The sequence below is a fragment of the Haliotis rubra genome, unplaced genomic scaffold (assembly GCF_003918875.1).
Source record: "Haliotis rubra isolate DU_JTF1 unplaced genomic scaffold, ASM391887v1 Scf1244, whole genome shotgun sequence".
Classification (NCBI taxonomy): Eukaryota; Metazoa; Mollusca; class Gastropoda; order Lepetellida; family Haliotidae; genus Haliotis; species Haliotis rubra.
This window is the reverse complement of record NW_025765164.1, coordinates 108,384-127,141: the sequence shown is the minus strand read 5'-3', so window position 1 is coordinate 127,141 and position 18,758 is coordinate 108,384. Positions and strand designations below refer to the sequence as shown.

The window sequence follows — 18,758 nt, the reverse complement described above, 5'->3', positions numbered from 1 at the left end:
GAAAGCTTATCGTATAACTGAAGGTCAAGGTCAAATGCAATGATGAATCATCTGTGAACAACGTAAATCCGTTTTATGTGAAATGGTAAATAAATCACTGGAACAACTGTCCGTTTTGATTACGTTAAAATATCTACCTGGCAGAGGTACGGATAAGCTGCGTATCAGCGTAAATATTTATGTGAAAACTCAATTCTTATTAAGTCTATTGCGTACAAGTACGCTTGAATTTTTAAAATACTCAACATATTTTATTTTACATGCGTACACACAAAAATGTCGAATCTTAGTTTGCGTACCGGTGCATAGATAAAATAACTGAGGTATATTCAGAGGTTCTATTTCAACACATGAACTTGGCAACTGGCAGTCTTTCTCATCGTTTCTCATATTACAGATCCAATATGAATAACATTTAGACTTTATTATATTTTTACAATTAATGGAAAATGGCAAAATACCCAATTTGAGTTTAAGTGAGGTGGGTACAATTTAATTGGTTACTTAAAGGAAAATTAGGATACCTAATTGAGATGAACACAAGTGAGTTCATAACTCAATGACCAAACATGTTATCTGTAGTTCTGACAACCAATAAACATCTCTTCAAAATATGTGAAATACATAAGGTAAATAGAGTATCTGCTGTGACTGACAGCAATACCAGATTACATCCAACTACACACTGCGACAGAGAATGCTGAAGTCAACTTAAGATACTCGTAACGACACAGTTCAACACTTTATCAACGGCGCTGTTTATCAGGTGGCGGTACCTTTATGATACCATTACAATAGACCTATCACACAGCACACATCTAAACTATTCACGACAGTCAACATAATTGTGTCTTCCGTGTAGGCGGAATGTACTGCCTGTCAGCTCTGATATACGGTCATGTAGTCGTCCCATTATACGTCGCAGTCATACCTCATCATGTCAAATCTGACAAAAGTAATGGTTGTTTTGTCGCTTTATTCCGTGTAGAGGCGTCTTATAGCAGTGTCACAGGCTATTAACTCATAGAAGAACGACGCATGTTTATATATGGCAATGGTTATCTTTCGTTATCTCTACCATCTCTAACATATTTCATTATGATATCATATATTACCAATACATGCATGAAAGGTTGTAGATTCTAAAACTTTCCTCCCATTCTAAAATGAGACTGATTTTTTCCAACCATGTGTGATAACATTGCACGATTTGTAGATTCTTCAAAATTGCGAAGCCTCACGTATTGTGTTTTCAGACAATTTCAGAAAAATACAAATTATTCTTGTCTGTCAATCAATGACAGTTTTGTTTATTCAGGAAGAATAAGAAATGCCGCTTTGTGACAGTTTGGAGACAAACATACAAAAACATCATTTGTGTAGTAATACCCATCAATCAAGATTTAAGAAAAGGTTTTTATGCACTTCAAATTGCAATTTCTTTAAATCATGTATCATGTGAACAAACAGTGTATATCACGTTGTATCGATTACTTACATAATTGAAAACATTCATTAAGAAGCTGATAACATGTTGTTTTCTTTAAAAATATTATAATCAACTTTCTTTGAATGAACTCCTGTTTATCATGCCTATTCAGAAATAATGACTGCAGTTTTGTCCAAACCAAAGCAGGTAAGATAATACCTTTCCTTCCCATAACATCCAATGATCCCAGCAAATTGGTAGCCTTACAAACAGATAAATGAAGGCCGGTGTTCATTAGAAGGTCTATGTATTGTCATCTCGGCGTGAAATCTTCTGCTTCCTGCGATCTCTGGAAGCTGAGTTGAGCCATCTGAAGACGATCGATACTTCGCCAAGGGACATTAGAAGCTTCGGGGTTTAGTTCTGATCGCTAGCTTTGGGGAAAGCTTTTGAAGATTAATTGAGGTTTTCTAAAAGCAGCTTGATGATACATGGTGGTTTTTCGATATGCGAATTTATCTTTACTGGCTTAAGGTTCGGAGGTTATTTCCCTGTGCAAAATTGCTTTCCTTATACTCTATCTTGTAGAAATGATTTGTTTAACGAGCATGGGAGACAAATGCCCACTGCAACATTCTTAGCTTCTGGTGTAGTTTCAGATAGATACATACATGTGATATTGCGTTGAATGTGTGGGTTTTGGCATGATTAGTTTTTAATGTCATATCTTTGATGTGAAGATGCTGTGTTTGTGACTACTGAGGGCACGTTAATGTCACATTGATTAAGATGCTGTGTTCTTGTGCTGTGTTCTTTAATCCCCTGAAAGTCGCTGCTCCACTAACACGTGCATCCACGTGCATTGCAGACATTACTTCAGACAGCAGCCTCGTCAGTCAGGGAATCAGAACCTTTCATCGATACTGTATCGCCCAAACTAAATGTACCTCCACAGATGCGTTAAATGAAAGGCTGGTGATGACACTGCTCTCGGTGACACTGCCAGTGTCAATGTTATCCCCACCAGTGTCACCCTTGATTCCACCACTGGTACTACCATCCTTTCCAATATCACTATAACCACTTCACCCTGTGCCTACATTGAGATATCCGGTTAGAACTGAGCTTCAGTAACCTCTGCTCTCGTAAGGGGCGACTAACGGAATTGGGTGGTCAGGCTCGCTGACTTGGTTGACACATGTCATCGTATCCCAGTAGCGCAGATCAATGCTCATGCTGGTGATCACTGGATTGTCTGGTCCAGACATATATACTATCCAGAAAATGAACGTATAGCCGTTTTGTATTTTAATAAATCTATTAATTAACTATTGTGTTCAAACAATCGTCAAAATATGTAAGAAAAGTGTTGATAACATGATTTTACACAATTACACAAGTGAAAATTCGATTTACCCTAAAATGTTGATTTTGATGAGATTTCTTACAAGGATTAAAAAGGCATCGCCACAACACAACAGAAATAATCTTCCAGTTGAAATTGTGCAGCAAAGAGCATACACTGTCTGGCTATAAAAATCCAGATTACTTTCGGAAATCGGCATTCGTTTTGAAGGAGTTTCAAGGTCAAATCACTACGCCACGTCTTGACGCTGCGACACGGTACATCGCCATTGAAAGAATGCACGCAGGAGATTACTAATCTTCTGTGCCAGGCGTCTGAATGTTAGTCTGAGCACGATATCACGGCTTGCAGCTCGTTACAACCAAACAGGTATAACAAATGACCGTCCCCGTACAAGCAGACCTCGAGTCACCACTGCAGAGATCGGTACATCCGGGTACTACATCTGCGTGTTCGTACTGCCACGGGTGAGAGAACAGCAGCCAGGGTACCTGGACTTCGGAACATATTCGGTCAAACTGTACGGAACAGGTTGAGAGAGATTGGACTGAGAGCCAGGAGACACCGACGTCGGGACCGCCACGTCGTCACCATCGCGCTCAACGTCTCCGTTATCTAAAATCATCCAATTGGTTGTATAGACAGTTTCTTCTTCTAAACTGATGTAAAGATTCATGTACGAAAGTCTATTTCTGGACGAGTTATACATGTTTGAATATACAATATTTTCGCAACAGATTTCTGGCCTATGCGTTTCTTTTTTTGGATAGTATAGCTGGAATATTGCTGAGTTCGGCGTTAAACAACAAACAAACAACACAAAAGCCTATATTGAGCAGCGTACATACCACCTGTACCCCACGGTCACTCTTCCACAACAATAACCCCACCACTGTCCTACCACTGGGAAAACATCCACGCACAAGATTGACGATCACGTTTACATGGCGTACTTTACTGAACCCAGATAATATGAGTTGATTTGACTTCCCTTCCAAGTAATTATGAAAACATGTCACGGTTGTCACGCGTTATTTCTCCCACCACAACACAGTTTGTCATATGTGACACATCCTCGCCACTCCAGTGTCACGCACTGAACAGGGTGTCACGCATAACTTGAACTGAAGACCCACATAGCTTGAGATGCATTCATGTTCGTGACTAAGAGAAAGTTGTCTATCACACCATCTCATATGTGTGGTGTTGAAATGTTAATGAAGTGAAAACAACAGTTTTGACACGTGTTATAACCTAGTGTTCTTATCTATATCGCAGGCGTAAGATCATTATCGCATTACGTGACCAGCGATACGATGCGATATAACGCATGCGATGTATTGCGGTAACAACAATGTGTTATAAACGCACATGTGCGTCGTTTACGTTATATCAGAAGAATGAGACCGAACGGAACCCAGCAAGTTGCCACTTTAGTACCAGCTTCAGTAACTATGTCTAATGTTAGGACACACATGTTATGTAACAGTCCAAATTCTCAGCGTCCTTAGACGTCATTTTCCAGCTTACATTTAAACGCCGCGTATAAACACAAGTAACCTCAATATCGGAAAGTATACACAGGGACAAAATAAACGCCGACATATGTGACGCTAGGATATTCACACACATCTATTCCACAGAAAGTTATAAGTCTGAAAATATCTGGAATCACAATTTGCCTCAGTGGCCCTGTGTATCTAGGCGTGGTGTTGAGACCGGGCACATTGCCGGGTATCATCAGTCAAGGGTTTCTCATCCAAAATGGCCTCTGATTATTGTCTTTGTCAAGTTAGCATCATACCCACGCTCGTGGACAACTGTGAGCTGAATCACATTGAACTGTCCTCTCAAAATACAACAGAATCATTATTAAGAAAGCTTGACCATATTTCATCATCTCAGTTAAAAGACGCTAGGGTGAAACGGCAAAATATTAAACGTCCCTGGGTGGACTCGAACCACCAACCTTTCGGTTAACAGCCGAACGCGCTAACCGATTGCGCCACAGAGACATTGTACTAGGTGGAGGTTAAAGATAGAAGTCACGCATTGACGGGTAAATAGCGCGCAGCATACGGCTAGGCTCTGTCTAGTGATCCTGCAACCCTGTATCTTGCATCATGCTCTACTTTCGTTATTTCCTCGTATATCGAGGTTTGACTTCAGTCGAGTCGGAAAGATCCAAGTACACCAATTTCCTTGAAAAAAATCAATACTAATTTCCGGGTAATGTACGTAGTCTTCGTGATTGACTATATACGCACAAATAAGAATAGAGTTAATATTTAGTACACGTCGACGTCTCTGTTATATGATCCGTGAAATGGATCTCAACATACAATGTGTATCTTTATCTATAATGCATAGAGGTTTGGAATGATTACTGCACTGTGTATGAACATGAATACATTTCCATGCAAATACCTGGTCTTTTATAATGACAGATATCATGACAGGTGTGAATGCCAGTGAAAAGTAAATCAGTTTGAGTTTATTCTTCGCACCATTCTCTAGTCAACTCTTAATTCATGTTATAATGAATTAAGATTTCAATACTAGTATTTGATATCGATGGTTTGAAGGGAGTAAAGCACACTGGCAATCATTAAACGGGGAGTTCCCCATAAGTCAAGACCTTCCGTTTTGTATCTCTGTGAAACGGAGGTACTTCCGAACTTGTAAAGGCTTTGAACGGCATTCAGAAGTGAAACACTTAAATTCGCGCTGTCCGAACTGTTCGTTTGAAAAGTAGCAAGTGATTTGAGTTATCGAAAATTCATCAATTACATGCAAGATGCAAGAAGTGTCAACTGACTGCAATTTACTGACTGCACGAAGTGACAACTGACTGCAATTAAACTGCAGGCATTGAGATAACCTGTATCCTACATACCAGAACTGTTCTGTTATACATTTTCCCACGCATGTAATCATAGTTATGCATACTATCATTATATTGATCCATATCGTAAATATAACAATAAAGGTCGTGATGTGTCCGTAAACAATGACCTGGAGAGCACTCTGTTATCCATCATAATAGCAACTTTAGATCAATGATACATTATTTCATCACCTTGTGTGCATCAAAATTATACGTAGACATCTATACAAACACAGGCTCGCAAATGTTCACATAGATACGTTTCTTCAATGATAAATGAAGGCAAAATAATAAGTCAAGGGAATGCTTTCACAAATGACAGCAGTGCACAATTTGTTTCTAGGTTGCATGTTAACAAAATAAGAAGGGAACAATGTTGACACAATTTGCAACCGACCACCATACATGCAGTCCGTCACAGTGGGGCTCAGAACAGTTCAGCGACCCCTTGTTGCCCGTGAATATAATGTGCATTGAAACATCTGTCTACATAGAGATTTACTGTTAGTTAAACGACAATTTGTCATATCAGATTGACATACAATATATTCTATCATACATACCATGGTTGGTATATTTGGTAAAGGAGAAAGAATTTTTGTATTTGTCGAGTTTAGAAGCAGAAAACACGTGAGAGTAGGGTGTAGGTACTTTCATAAACTGACACTCAGAATGCTGGAGGAAGCAGTGCAGATCACATACAGGTGATTACCTTGTGAAAATATCGGGTAGATGCGCCGATCTTTAAACTGTCTGAATATATATTGACACTGATCTTCAGCGAGCGGTGTTACTAATTACCTACCACTGTTCCAATAACGAAATAATTTGCACGGGGTTCTGGAAAACTCAATACTCGGAAATTGCACAACCCTGGAAGACGGGTGGGTTAAGATTAACTATCGAACGTGTACTTATGGGAGGATAGCATCAATATAGGAAATCATTATGCAAATACGAGGCGTCGGAGGCGCGGGACCATCTCTTTCACAAGGAAGAGGACTAGTTTGCGTTCTACAGTTAGGTCGTTATAGATCCTTGCTTCTTTTCATCCCCGTGCGTTGAGCTAAATGGACGAATGTGAGTTCATTGCGGAAAGGTTTGGTTCAGTGTTGATATATGACATATGCAGTGGAGTGATGAAGCCACGGCAGTGTCAACACTTTCAACATGGACAACATTCCGCTCACAAACTGAGGATGGTGGATGATGTCGATGATCCGAGACTCATTGCATTTGATTGTTTTATGTACAAAATATACATGTTACGTGGAAAATGGAACAGTCCGTATGACGAGGTACCACCCAGTTAATATGATTTTGTTGGTTGTTTAACGCCGCACTCAGGAATATTCCAGCTATATGGCGGCGGTAAGTAAATATTCGAGTCTGGATGAGACAATCCAGTGATCAACATCATGAGCATCGTTTTACGCAATTGGGACGCGATAACATGTGTCAACCAAGTAGGCGAGTCTGGCCATCAATCCCGTTAGTCGCCCCTTACGACAAGCACGGCTTGCCCAAGACTGCCTTGTTGCAGCTGTGAAGGTCACTTGAGTAACAGGCTCTAACCACACACTATTTTATCAATATTTTTTTTAATGTTTTTACCTATCAGGAAAGGCTGCGTTCAGTTATGCTACAAAATATTGCAGCGAGGACTCATCCCTAAATGAACTGTGTATTAAAGTCACGTTCGCTTGTGACACAGACTACGGTTGTCACATACGTGTCACGCCATACACGCAATCAGCATCACACGGTCTGTGTGTCGCTGCATAACGGAAATGGTGAAGGTAAATGAAATATATTTCCTTTCAGACGTGAAATAGACACCGTTGTATATATACGTGACATGTCTTTTGGCTTGGCTATTACTACAGGTGCCACTATGCTCTCAGTTAGAGAACCTGGAAGGCCCTGGTCAGGAAATCTGTCTCCTCTAAAACGTGATAGTTCAGATGCCAGGTTCAATCCTTAAACTGTCCTCAATGTCGTGAGAATATAATAACTACATATTCAACTTAATGCCAGCATATCTATGTATTGTATCATTTTATGTATACTACGAAATTAGTGGAAAATAGGATGCATCGCGAGACAGTTATGCATCTTGAATGAGCGAGTGAGTTTAGTTTTTCGCCGAATTTAACAATATTTCAGCAATATCACGGCGGGGGACACCAGGAATGGGCTTCACACATGTACCCATGTGGGGGATCGAACCCGGGTCTCGGGCGTGACGAGCGAACGCTTTAACCACTAGGCTACCCCATCGCCTCTATGCTTCTTGAAAGTCGAAAACAGGAACTTTAATACACTCAATTAATGAAGCCCTTATCACCTTTTCCTTTGCATCTGCATACGAATTTCACTCTCTCTCTCACACACACGCACGCACGCACGCACGCACACACACACACACACACACACAAAGAAACACACAAACAAATACACGCACTCACACACACGTATATTAATGTGTAAATTTATATAACGCCTGAATACATATGAATATTCCAAAGGAAATATCACGTACTATATATGGCCAATATCAAACGTTAAAGCAACCACTATGCGCTCGGTTGACACAGTAAGTGTGTGAATGGTATCCACGCCGACTATATTTATCTATTACAAACAGTTTAAGTATCCGCATTCAAGACAGAAAGAATACAAACCAACGATACACGCCTGTAATATCTGGAACACTAGGGACATTGCCTGTTTGAGAATGCAGCCAGACAACGCTGTAATGAATGTAATAACGTTGTGGCAGTTATACTCTCTATCACTGCAGTCAATAAGAGTTGAAGCAGTACCTGTAATTAGAGGAACAGATATCACGAGAACTGGAGGCAGGAGGCCATCAGAAGCTGATCTGAGGACGGGCAGTCGTAACGTTATCCTTGACACGAGAGGTTGCTATAGTATATTACCCTTTTAATGCTTGGGCTATCAATACTAATTGTATCCATATTATATTTCACGGAAATATACTGGAAATGGAATTGCAATCACGTAGTTTATGGGGAATAGATGACTACCACAATTTAGCAGGACCTTGGAAAGGGAATTATTTCTGTGATCATACGTCAGGGGGTCCTTCAGGGTCTAAATATAGAACTGGATTCTGGCCACAATCGCCAACCTGATTGTTGTAAACTCATTGATGAAATCATTAACCTTTGGTGCGTTCACTTAATATGCTTGACTAAAGGAGGGAGTATTGTAGTGTGCTTTCCCGTATAGCGAGGGGACCACCTGGAGAAGCCGCTCACTCAGCGGTGATCGATGCACACCCGGCAAGGATAACAATGATTGGATGCCACAAAGAGGCTCTCATGACTTTGTCATCTGACAGGCGGGGAGGGTAGATGGATGGGTTTCCGGAGAGGATGTGCACGCATTAACTGACGTCCTACTGATCTTGGTCATTTGGGGAGTGTGTTAGCCTATGGGATATTCCCTTAAGCAGTACATGTATTGTGCCAAAGATTGTGAAGACAGAATACCACGAAAACGGTTCGTTCCATGACCATCAAATACTGTCAGCCTTATACAGACTCCACTATACATGTCCATGTCCATGACCATCAGATACTGTCAGCCCTATACAGACTCCACTATACATGTCCATGACCATCAGATACTGTCAGCCCTACACAGACTCCACTATACATGTCCATGACCATCATATACTGTCAGCCCTACACAGACTCCACTATACATGTCCATGACCATCATATACTGTCAGCCCTACACAGACTCCATTATACATGTCCATGACCAGCATATACTGTCAGCCCTACACAGACTCCACTATACATGTCCATGACCATCATATACTGTCAGCCCTATACAGACTCCATATACCTGTCCATGACCAGCCACTGTCAGCCATCAGATCCACTATACATGTCCTACACAGACTCCACTATACATGTCCATGACCATCATATACTGTCAGCCCTACACAGACTCCACTATACATGTCCATGACCAGCATATACTGTCAGCCCTACACAGACTCCACTATACATGTCCATGACCATCAGATACTGTCAGCCCTACACAGACTCCACTATACATGTCCATGACCATCATATACTGTCAGCCCTACACAGACTCCACTATACATGTCCATGACCATCAGATACTGTCAGCCCTACACAGACTCCACTATACATGTCCATGACCATCATATACTGTCAGCCCTACACAGGCTCCACTATACATGTCCATGACCATCAGATACTGTCAGCCCTACACAGACTCCACTATACATGTCCATGACCATCATATACTGTCAGCCCTACACAGACTCCACTATACATGTCCATGACCATCATATACTGTCAGCCCCTGTCTCATGTCCATGATGTCATGACCAGCATACTACTGTCAGCCCTACACAGACTCCACTATACATGTCCATGACCATCATATATACTGTCAGCCCTACACAGACTCCACTATACATGTCCATGACCATCATATACTGTCAGCCCTACACAGACTCCACTATACATGTCCATGACCATCATATACTGTCAGCCCTACACAGACTCCACTATACATGTCCATGACCATCATATACTGTCAGCCCTACACAGACTCCACTATACATGTCCATGACCAGCATATACTGTCAGCCCTACACAGACTCCACTATACATGTCCATGACCATCATATATATACTGTCAGCCCTACACAGACTCCACTATACATGTCCATGACCATCATATACTGTCAGCCCTACACAGACTCCACTATACATGTCCATGACCAGCATATACTGTCAGCTGTCAGCCCTACACAGACTCCACTATACATGTCCATGACCAGCATATACTGTCAGCCCTACACAGACTCCACTATACATGTCCATGACCATCAGATACTGTCAGCCCTACACAGACTCCACTATACATGTCCATGACCATCATATACTGTCAGCCCTACACAGACTCCACTATACATGTCCATGACCATCATATACTGTCAGCCCTACACAGACTCCACTATACATGTCCATGACCATCATATACTGTCAGCCCTACACAGACTCCACTATACATGTCCATGACCATCATATACTGTCAGCCCTACACAGACTCCACTATACATGTCCATGACCATCATATACTGTCAGCCCTACACAGACTCCACTATACATGTCCATGACCATCATATACTGTCAGCCCTACACAGACTCCACTATACATGTCCATGACCATCATATACTGTCAGCCCTACACAGACTCCACTATACATGTCCATGACCATCATATACTGTCAGCCCTACACAGACTCCACTATACATGTCCATGACCAGCATATACTGTCAGCCCTACACAGACTCCACTATACATGTCCATGACCATCATATACTGTCAGCCCTACACAGACTCCACTATACATGTCCATGACCATCAGATACTGTCAGACCCACTACACAGACTCCACTATACATGTCCATGACCATCATATACTGTCAGCCCTACACAGACTCCACTATACATGTCCATGACCATCAGATACTGTCAGCCCTACACAGACTCCACTATACATGTCCATGACCATCATATACTGTCAGCCCTACACAGACTCCACTATACATGTCCATGACCAGCATATACTGTCAGCCCTACACAGACTCCACTATACATGTCCATGACCATCATATACTGTCAGCCCTACACAGACTCCACTATACATGTCCATGACCATCAGATACTGTCAGCCCTACACAGACTCCACTATACATGTCCATGACCATCATATACTGTCAGCCCTACACAGACTCCACTATACATGTCCATGACCATCATATACTGTCAGCCCTACACAGACTCCACTATACATGTCCATGACCAGCATATACTGTCAGCCTCCACACAGACTCCACTATACATGTCCATGACCATCATATACTGTCAGCCCTACACAGACTCCACTATACATGTCCATGACCATCATATACTGTCAGCCCTACACAGGACTCCACTATACATGTCCATGACCATCATATACTGTCAGCCCTACACAGACTCCACTATACATGTCCATGACCAGCATATACTGTCAGCCCTACACAGACTCCACTATACATGTCCATGACCATCATATACTGTCAGCCCTACACAGACTCCACTATACATGTCCATGACCATCATATACTGTCAGCCCTACACAGACTCCACTATACATGTCCATGACCATCATATACTGTCAGCCCTACACAGACTCCACTATACATGTCCATGACCATCAGATACTGTCAGCCCTACACAGACTCCACTATACATGTCCATGACCATCAGATACTGTCAGCCTACACAGACTCCACTATACATGTCCATGACCATCATATACTGTCAGCCCTACACAGACTCCACTATACATGTCCATGACCATCAGATACTGTCAGCCCTACACAGACTCCACTATACATGTCCATGACCATCAGATACTGTCAGCCCTACACAGACTCCACTATACATGTCCATGACCATCATATACTGTCAGCCCTACACAGACTCCACTATACATGTCCATGACCATCAGATACTGTCAGCCCTACACAGACTCCACTATACATGTCCATGACCATCAGATACTGTCAGCCCTACACAGACTCCACTATACATGTCCATGACCATCAGATACTGTCAGCCCTACACAGACTCCACTATACATGTCCATGACCATCAGATACTGTCAGCCCTACACAGACTCCACTATACATGTCCATGACCATCATATACTGTCAGGCCCTACACAGACTCCACTATACATGTCCATGACCATCAGATACTGTCAGCCCTACACAGACTCCACTATACATGTCCATGACCATCAGATACTGTCAGCCCTACACAGACTCCACTATACATGTCCATGACCATCAGATACTGTCAGACCTACACAGGCTCCACTATACATGTCCATGACCATCAGATACTGTCAGCCCTACACAGACTCCACTATACATGTCCATGACCATCAGATGCTGTCAGCCCTACACAGACTCCACTATACATGTCCATGACCATCAGATACTGTCAGCCCTACACAGACTCCACTATACATGTCCATGACCATCAGATACTGTCAGACCTACACAGACTCCACTATACATGTCCATGACCATCATATACTGTCAGCCCTACACAGGCTCCACTATACATGTCCATGACCAGCATATACTGTCAGCCCTACACAGACTCCACTATACATGTCCATGACCATCATATACTGTCAGCCCTACACAGACTCCACTATACATGTCCATGACCATCAGATACTGTCAGCCCTACACAGACTCCACTATACATGTCCATGACCATCATATACTATTAACAATATGCAGACTCCACTATACATAGCTATGACCACCATATATTGCCGGTCTATTGACGTCACCAGACATGTCAGTACCAATATTAATAGCATTATATACAGTTAGTCTCACACAGTCTCCAACATACAAGTACCAATACAACTACCACCATATACTGTCAGTCCATACAAAGAATTCTCCATGCATTTCACGATCCCAGCAGTCATCACCAGGTATTTTACAGTAACGAAGCAGACATTACCAAGTATTATCTGCATGCCAGGCCGAGCGGCACACATTAAATCAAGTCAAATCCTGTTCTCGTTCAATAAAAACTGATCATCGAAGAGTGGCGCCAGACCCGGTACGGAGCGAGCACGTGCTAGACTGATTGATGTCAGCGCGGTCAAGTTTGAAGAGATTAATGTCGAGCCATGGGTTTAGTATCATATCTGACCAGGGGTCAAACCTCATCAAACTAATTACCAACCCTAGTTGTCTGTTGTTAGAATACATGTTGTGCAATTTGTGTTTTATATGCTCTGTTGGTATCAGTCTCAATGCCTCCACAGGAACATTCTCACAGTGGGATAAAGTTCAGCTTGGGATTAAAAGCATATATCCACGACCAGAATGGGCAACAATATATTAAAGTCAAACTTCCTTGTGTCGAACTTTCGCATGTTGAACTTCCGGCTGTCCCGAAACGAAAGCTGAGCCCTTGAACTTCTTCTGAAGTCATCACTTTACGGTTGTGTTAACTTTGGCACAAACGTGTTTACTGTATATATTAAACAGAGCGGAAACATCAGATCCAACTCAAACTTATCCCGAAACAATAGCTCATCCCCTTCACAAAAACCACCCGATCCCAACTCTAATCCAGCTCCAACACAACTCCAAAACTAACACCATCCCAACCCAAAAACTAACTTCATCCCAATCCTAAGCCGAACCCCATCCTATCCCCTATACTAACCCCTTCCCAACCCCAACACGTACACCAGTACAACCCCGTCACTACCCCATCCCACCACTAACCCTTCCCCCCATCTCACCAGTACAACCCCGTCACTACCCCATCTCATCACCTACCAAATACTAACCCCTTCCCAACCCCAACACGTACACCAGTACAACCCCGTCACTAACCCCATCTCAACACTTACCCATCACTAACCCCTTCCCAACCCCAACACGTACACCATTACAACCCCGTCACTAACCCCATCTCAATACTTACCCAGTACTAACCCCTTCCCAACCCCAACACTAGCCCCCTCCCGACACTTACCCCACCAGAAACCCCCAAAACTAACCCCATCCCAACCCCAGACATCCAGGAATGTCGGCTGAAACCATCTTGTCCCATCTGGTCCTACACACACGCCGGGAGTGTAATAGTGGGAATAGCTAGGCCGGTAAATATATTTCGAGGCTGAATTTGTTATGACGTGTAGTTTTCATGAATACACAACGCAAAATAATAAGAATGCCAGGGGAAGTTGTAACCATGGTAATTACATTACCTTTCAGATTCTCATTAAGAGCCAATATCACGTCTGGAAAGCGGCTTATCATAACGATTTTTTGAAGATTAGTTGTGTTTTGTGTAGAATGTACATTCCTCCTGTCGTTGCTACACATTGCCGCGCAAATAAGAGAAACTCGTTAAAAGACCAAAAGGTTTTCTGACATAAACTGTCGTAAATCCTGAATCAAATGTAGTAATTAAACTCTAAAGGGACGCGGAGCTCTTGTCAGCAACACGGTATTGCAATAAAAGGAGGATTAATACCCCCCAAAACTGAAACCGACAGTTATACGACGAATCTTACAGCAGAGAGTCAGGAGAATCACGCTACATTTGTCTTGTCTTTTGTGTTCCAAAGCATCAATATTGAGAAATGTCACATAAAATACCTGGTTGTAGTCTGAGCTTTCAGCCATACTTGTCCTTTTCAAGTTGCCATGACAACGTGGTATTGAATTCTACAAACACTATAGTAAACGTTATAATTATTTGAAATAGCACGTACATTTACCGTTATACCTGACAATCCCCATCTGAGTTGCTTTACCCTTTCACATCGTTTACTGTTTGTGTGAGCTGCTATAGCTAAATACTGTTAGAAACAAGCGATAACTCAGTGATAAGTCAAGGCGAGAAGCTTTATCAACTCCCTTTCTTTCTTCATGCTCATGTGATGTATATATATATATATGTGTGTTTGTGTGTGTGTGTGTGTGTGCCTGTCTGTCTGTCTGTCTGTCTGTACATATAGTTCAGTAGTGTACAGAAGTGTTTCAATTTCATCATCAGTTAGCCCTGAAGATAAAGTAGAAGAGCGTGGAGTGAAATATATCTGTACCAGATAATACATAAATTTATTTAAAGATAAGTAAACGTAAATGTGTGTATATATTTATGTGTATGTGTGACTTTCTATATCCGTGACCAAGGTTTAATTGCAGTTCGAAGCTACAACCAATGAAGATCCGCGTTAGATCTGATATTCAGTAACCCATGCTTGTCGTAAGAGGCTGACTTACGGGATCGGGTGGTCAGGCTCGCTGACTTGGTTGACACATGTCATAGTATCACAATTTCGTAGATCGATGCTCATGCTGTTGATCACTAGATTGTCTAGTCCAGACTTGATTATTTACAGACCGCCGCCTTATAGCTGGAATACTGCTATGTGCGGCGTAAACCTAAACTCACTCACTCATGCTACAACATATAAGACAGATTAATACAATAAGGCAGTGTGTTCTTTCGTGACGCCATAGCTTCCAATGACGTCGTTATCAAACTCGGCAGTTAACTCGGCAAGGCATAACAGATACAAAACTGTGTTCACATCTTCTGAAAATAGTTACCACTAGCAGGTAAATCGGCACATGGTATAGATATATCAGCGAGACTGACAAACCTAATACTTTCATGGACTACAACACTATCAGATAGCTATCATGCAGACATCCCAATAAATCATGCGTCTTCAATTACCTCGTTCCTCTGCTGAAGTGGAAATGTCTGTGAGATTGCACCATAAACTGAAGCTCCAATATTTCCGCCGTATATGACTCTGCACGCTCTAAATAATTGAGTTGTCAATCACAAACATTGCACATCTGAAACAACTAGTGAGACAGATCACCCGACTGCTGCGATGAAAAGACATTGCATGAATCTTGCAGATTAATTGTGTTGTGAATATCTTGTTTTCTGCACTCTTAACAAACTAGTCAACCTTGTTTTCAAGAAAATATATACCGTTTCAAACAGGAATTTCTGTGTTGCTGCAAAAATATTAATTGACAGTTCTGTTGTAGTCACCAAGTTTACATTTCAATTTAAGCAAAAGTAACAATGTTCTTGTTTAATGCATATTGGTTTAAGTCGTTCAGACAATTTCGTCGTATTTGTTATTTCGCTTTGGTTTGTTTGCTTTTGAGGTCACTTCACTATTCTAAAGAGATTCAGATGCATTGCCTCAAATCAGTCATATGACGATACTGAATTTCCATAGAATATCTGAGAAGCAAACATATTTGTAAATGCATGACATTATGTGGGTGTTACCTAACACCACAGTCTGGAATATTCCACTTCCATGTACATGAATATCACGGATGTCTTAAGTGATCGAGTCCGTACCAGGTAAAACATTGATTGATTATGAACAACTTTTGTAATATTTTGTTTATAGTTCATTGTAAGTACATGTTATCAATATGCGTGTGTTTATATCCCCTGCTTCTACTGTACGACCGATGGTCTTGAGACACAGGGAGTCAGTACATCATCGGGAAGTTGGGTTTCAACATGCGTGTATACCTGGAAATAAATCAGGAAAAATGAATTTACAACTGTCATACATCATTCAGTGTGACAAACATTTGGTTCAACAAAAAACTACTGTAATAGTATACCCGTAATCTTGCCATACTGTATTAATAACATAACCCCATCTATTTGGACCAGTTGAAATGCACATCGCCCTACCCTCTGTGTAAATACAGCGTTGCCCGCTATCACAAGATGACATTAGACCACTTTCCATTTGACAGGTGCGACTCCATCACAAAGCGGCCTTTAAACCTATAGAAATAGAAACACCGATGAACTTTAGTCCCATCGTAATCTGACGATCGTTCAGTCGGCCTCGATACTCCTTAAGTTGCGGTTGCTAGGTTAACTATGTTGAGCAAAAGACTGCACTTAGCCAAACATACTCAGCGGCAAGACGTTGCTGGCTTTTCAGTATCGAACTCGGACCAAGAGTGTTTGATAACGACCACCAGTCGTCCTGGTAATTGTATCCCCGCGCATCTATTTGTCAAGCAGGTGGTTGAAACATTCATTAGGCGGTAGCGAAATGCCCAGGTGCTCACGGAACCTTGCTGGAATTTCAGTATCGGGTGATGATATTTCAGGTTTAGTGAAGTAATGTTAGCTGGAAATAGCTTCAGGAGATAGCTTAAAGGCGGTAATCTTTTAATCAACAATAATTAGATGTATAGTATAAGCTCGTCATTAATTATTTTGAATTATTTTGAGTGAGTGAGTTTAGTTTTACGCCGCTTTTAGCAATAATCCAGCGATATCACGAAGGGGGACACCAGAAATGGGCTTCATACATTGTACCCATGTGGGGAACCGAACCCGAGTCTTTGGCGTGACTAGCGAACGCTTTAACCACTAGGCTACCCCGCCGCCCCTGAAGTATCTGTAACATAGTGCGAGGGAGAAATAGGGGTGAGAGTGACGTTACATGTACTTAGTATGAATACACCGGTTTGACATCGTTAACGTTTTCAACGCCATTATTGCCCCGTGGATCTGTGAAACTGCTCGAGTGCTTAAACCTTTGATGAAAAGATTGGCAGTATTTGCATCATGTGGTGTGTGTTATTTTAATATATTTTTCTAAGGAAACACCGCGGATGAATACGAGCATAAAATATAATATTTACATTTACATTATATGCATTGTATGGAAACTAAACGTAAACATAAACCTAATGCAACACTGCTATATAGCAATAACTTCCCTGTCCTACAGAAGGTATTTTGTGTTGCCACCCACTGACTATACTGCGTATGACTTCCGCCTGATTTCATATCTAGACGTTTTAGAAGTCCCACTGGGAAAAATATTCCAGTTTTATCTTCAAAGCTCTTTTGATCATTTTAATAGGTTTCTGGGATCAAAGTTTCGTTGAGCGGCCGTGACGAAACTGAACCGAACGCGAAAATACCTCGATCATTAAGCGTAAAGTGCGCCCTCTGGTTGCAAACGTCTAGTCATGCAAGGGAGATAATAATCACATTTCTCAAAGGGTTGTTTGTTTATAGTAATTGCACCCGTTGATAAGTTGAAGGTGTGCTGTCAACAAGATTGGTGTTGTAAATTATGTATGATGTGACTGATAGACATTACTCTATGTACGTGAAATTGAGATTCTTGATTTACAATGGTTCACCTGTAAAAACACTGAAACCTTCAAACCACCTTTAATGTTTAAGATAAGATTATCTATTTGGACAACAGTGACTACACACAGTCCCGACACATACGTCCGCTTAACAACACACCTCTGTTCCTGAAAATGATCAATTTATGTGGTGAAAACGTCGGACCCTTAAATATTTTTTCTCACCAAACAATGCTTGTGCTTGTCTTCGTATAACTTGAGTGCTTTTTAGATATGACATCT

General features: G+C 41.6%; 1 protein-coding gene and 1 non-coding gene across 3 annotated transcripts in view; one reads left to right on the top strand and one right to left on the bottom strand.

Annotated features, from left to right (window-relative positions):
* The window catches only part of LOC124266291, a 61,225-nt gene that overhangs the window by 10,870 nt on the left and 31,597 nt on the right, over nucleotides 1-18,758 (top strand). The window lies entirely within an intron of this gene.
* On the bottom strand, nucleotides 4,737-4,810 carry Trnan-guu. The gene has a single exon. It is a non-coding gene; the product is annotated as a tRNA-Asn (tRNA).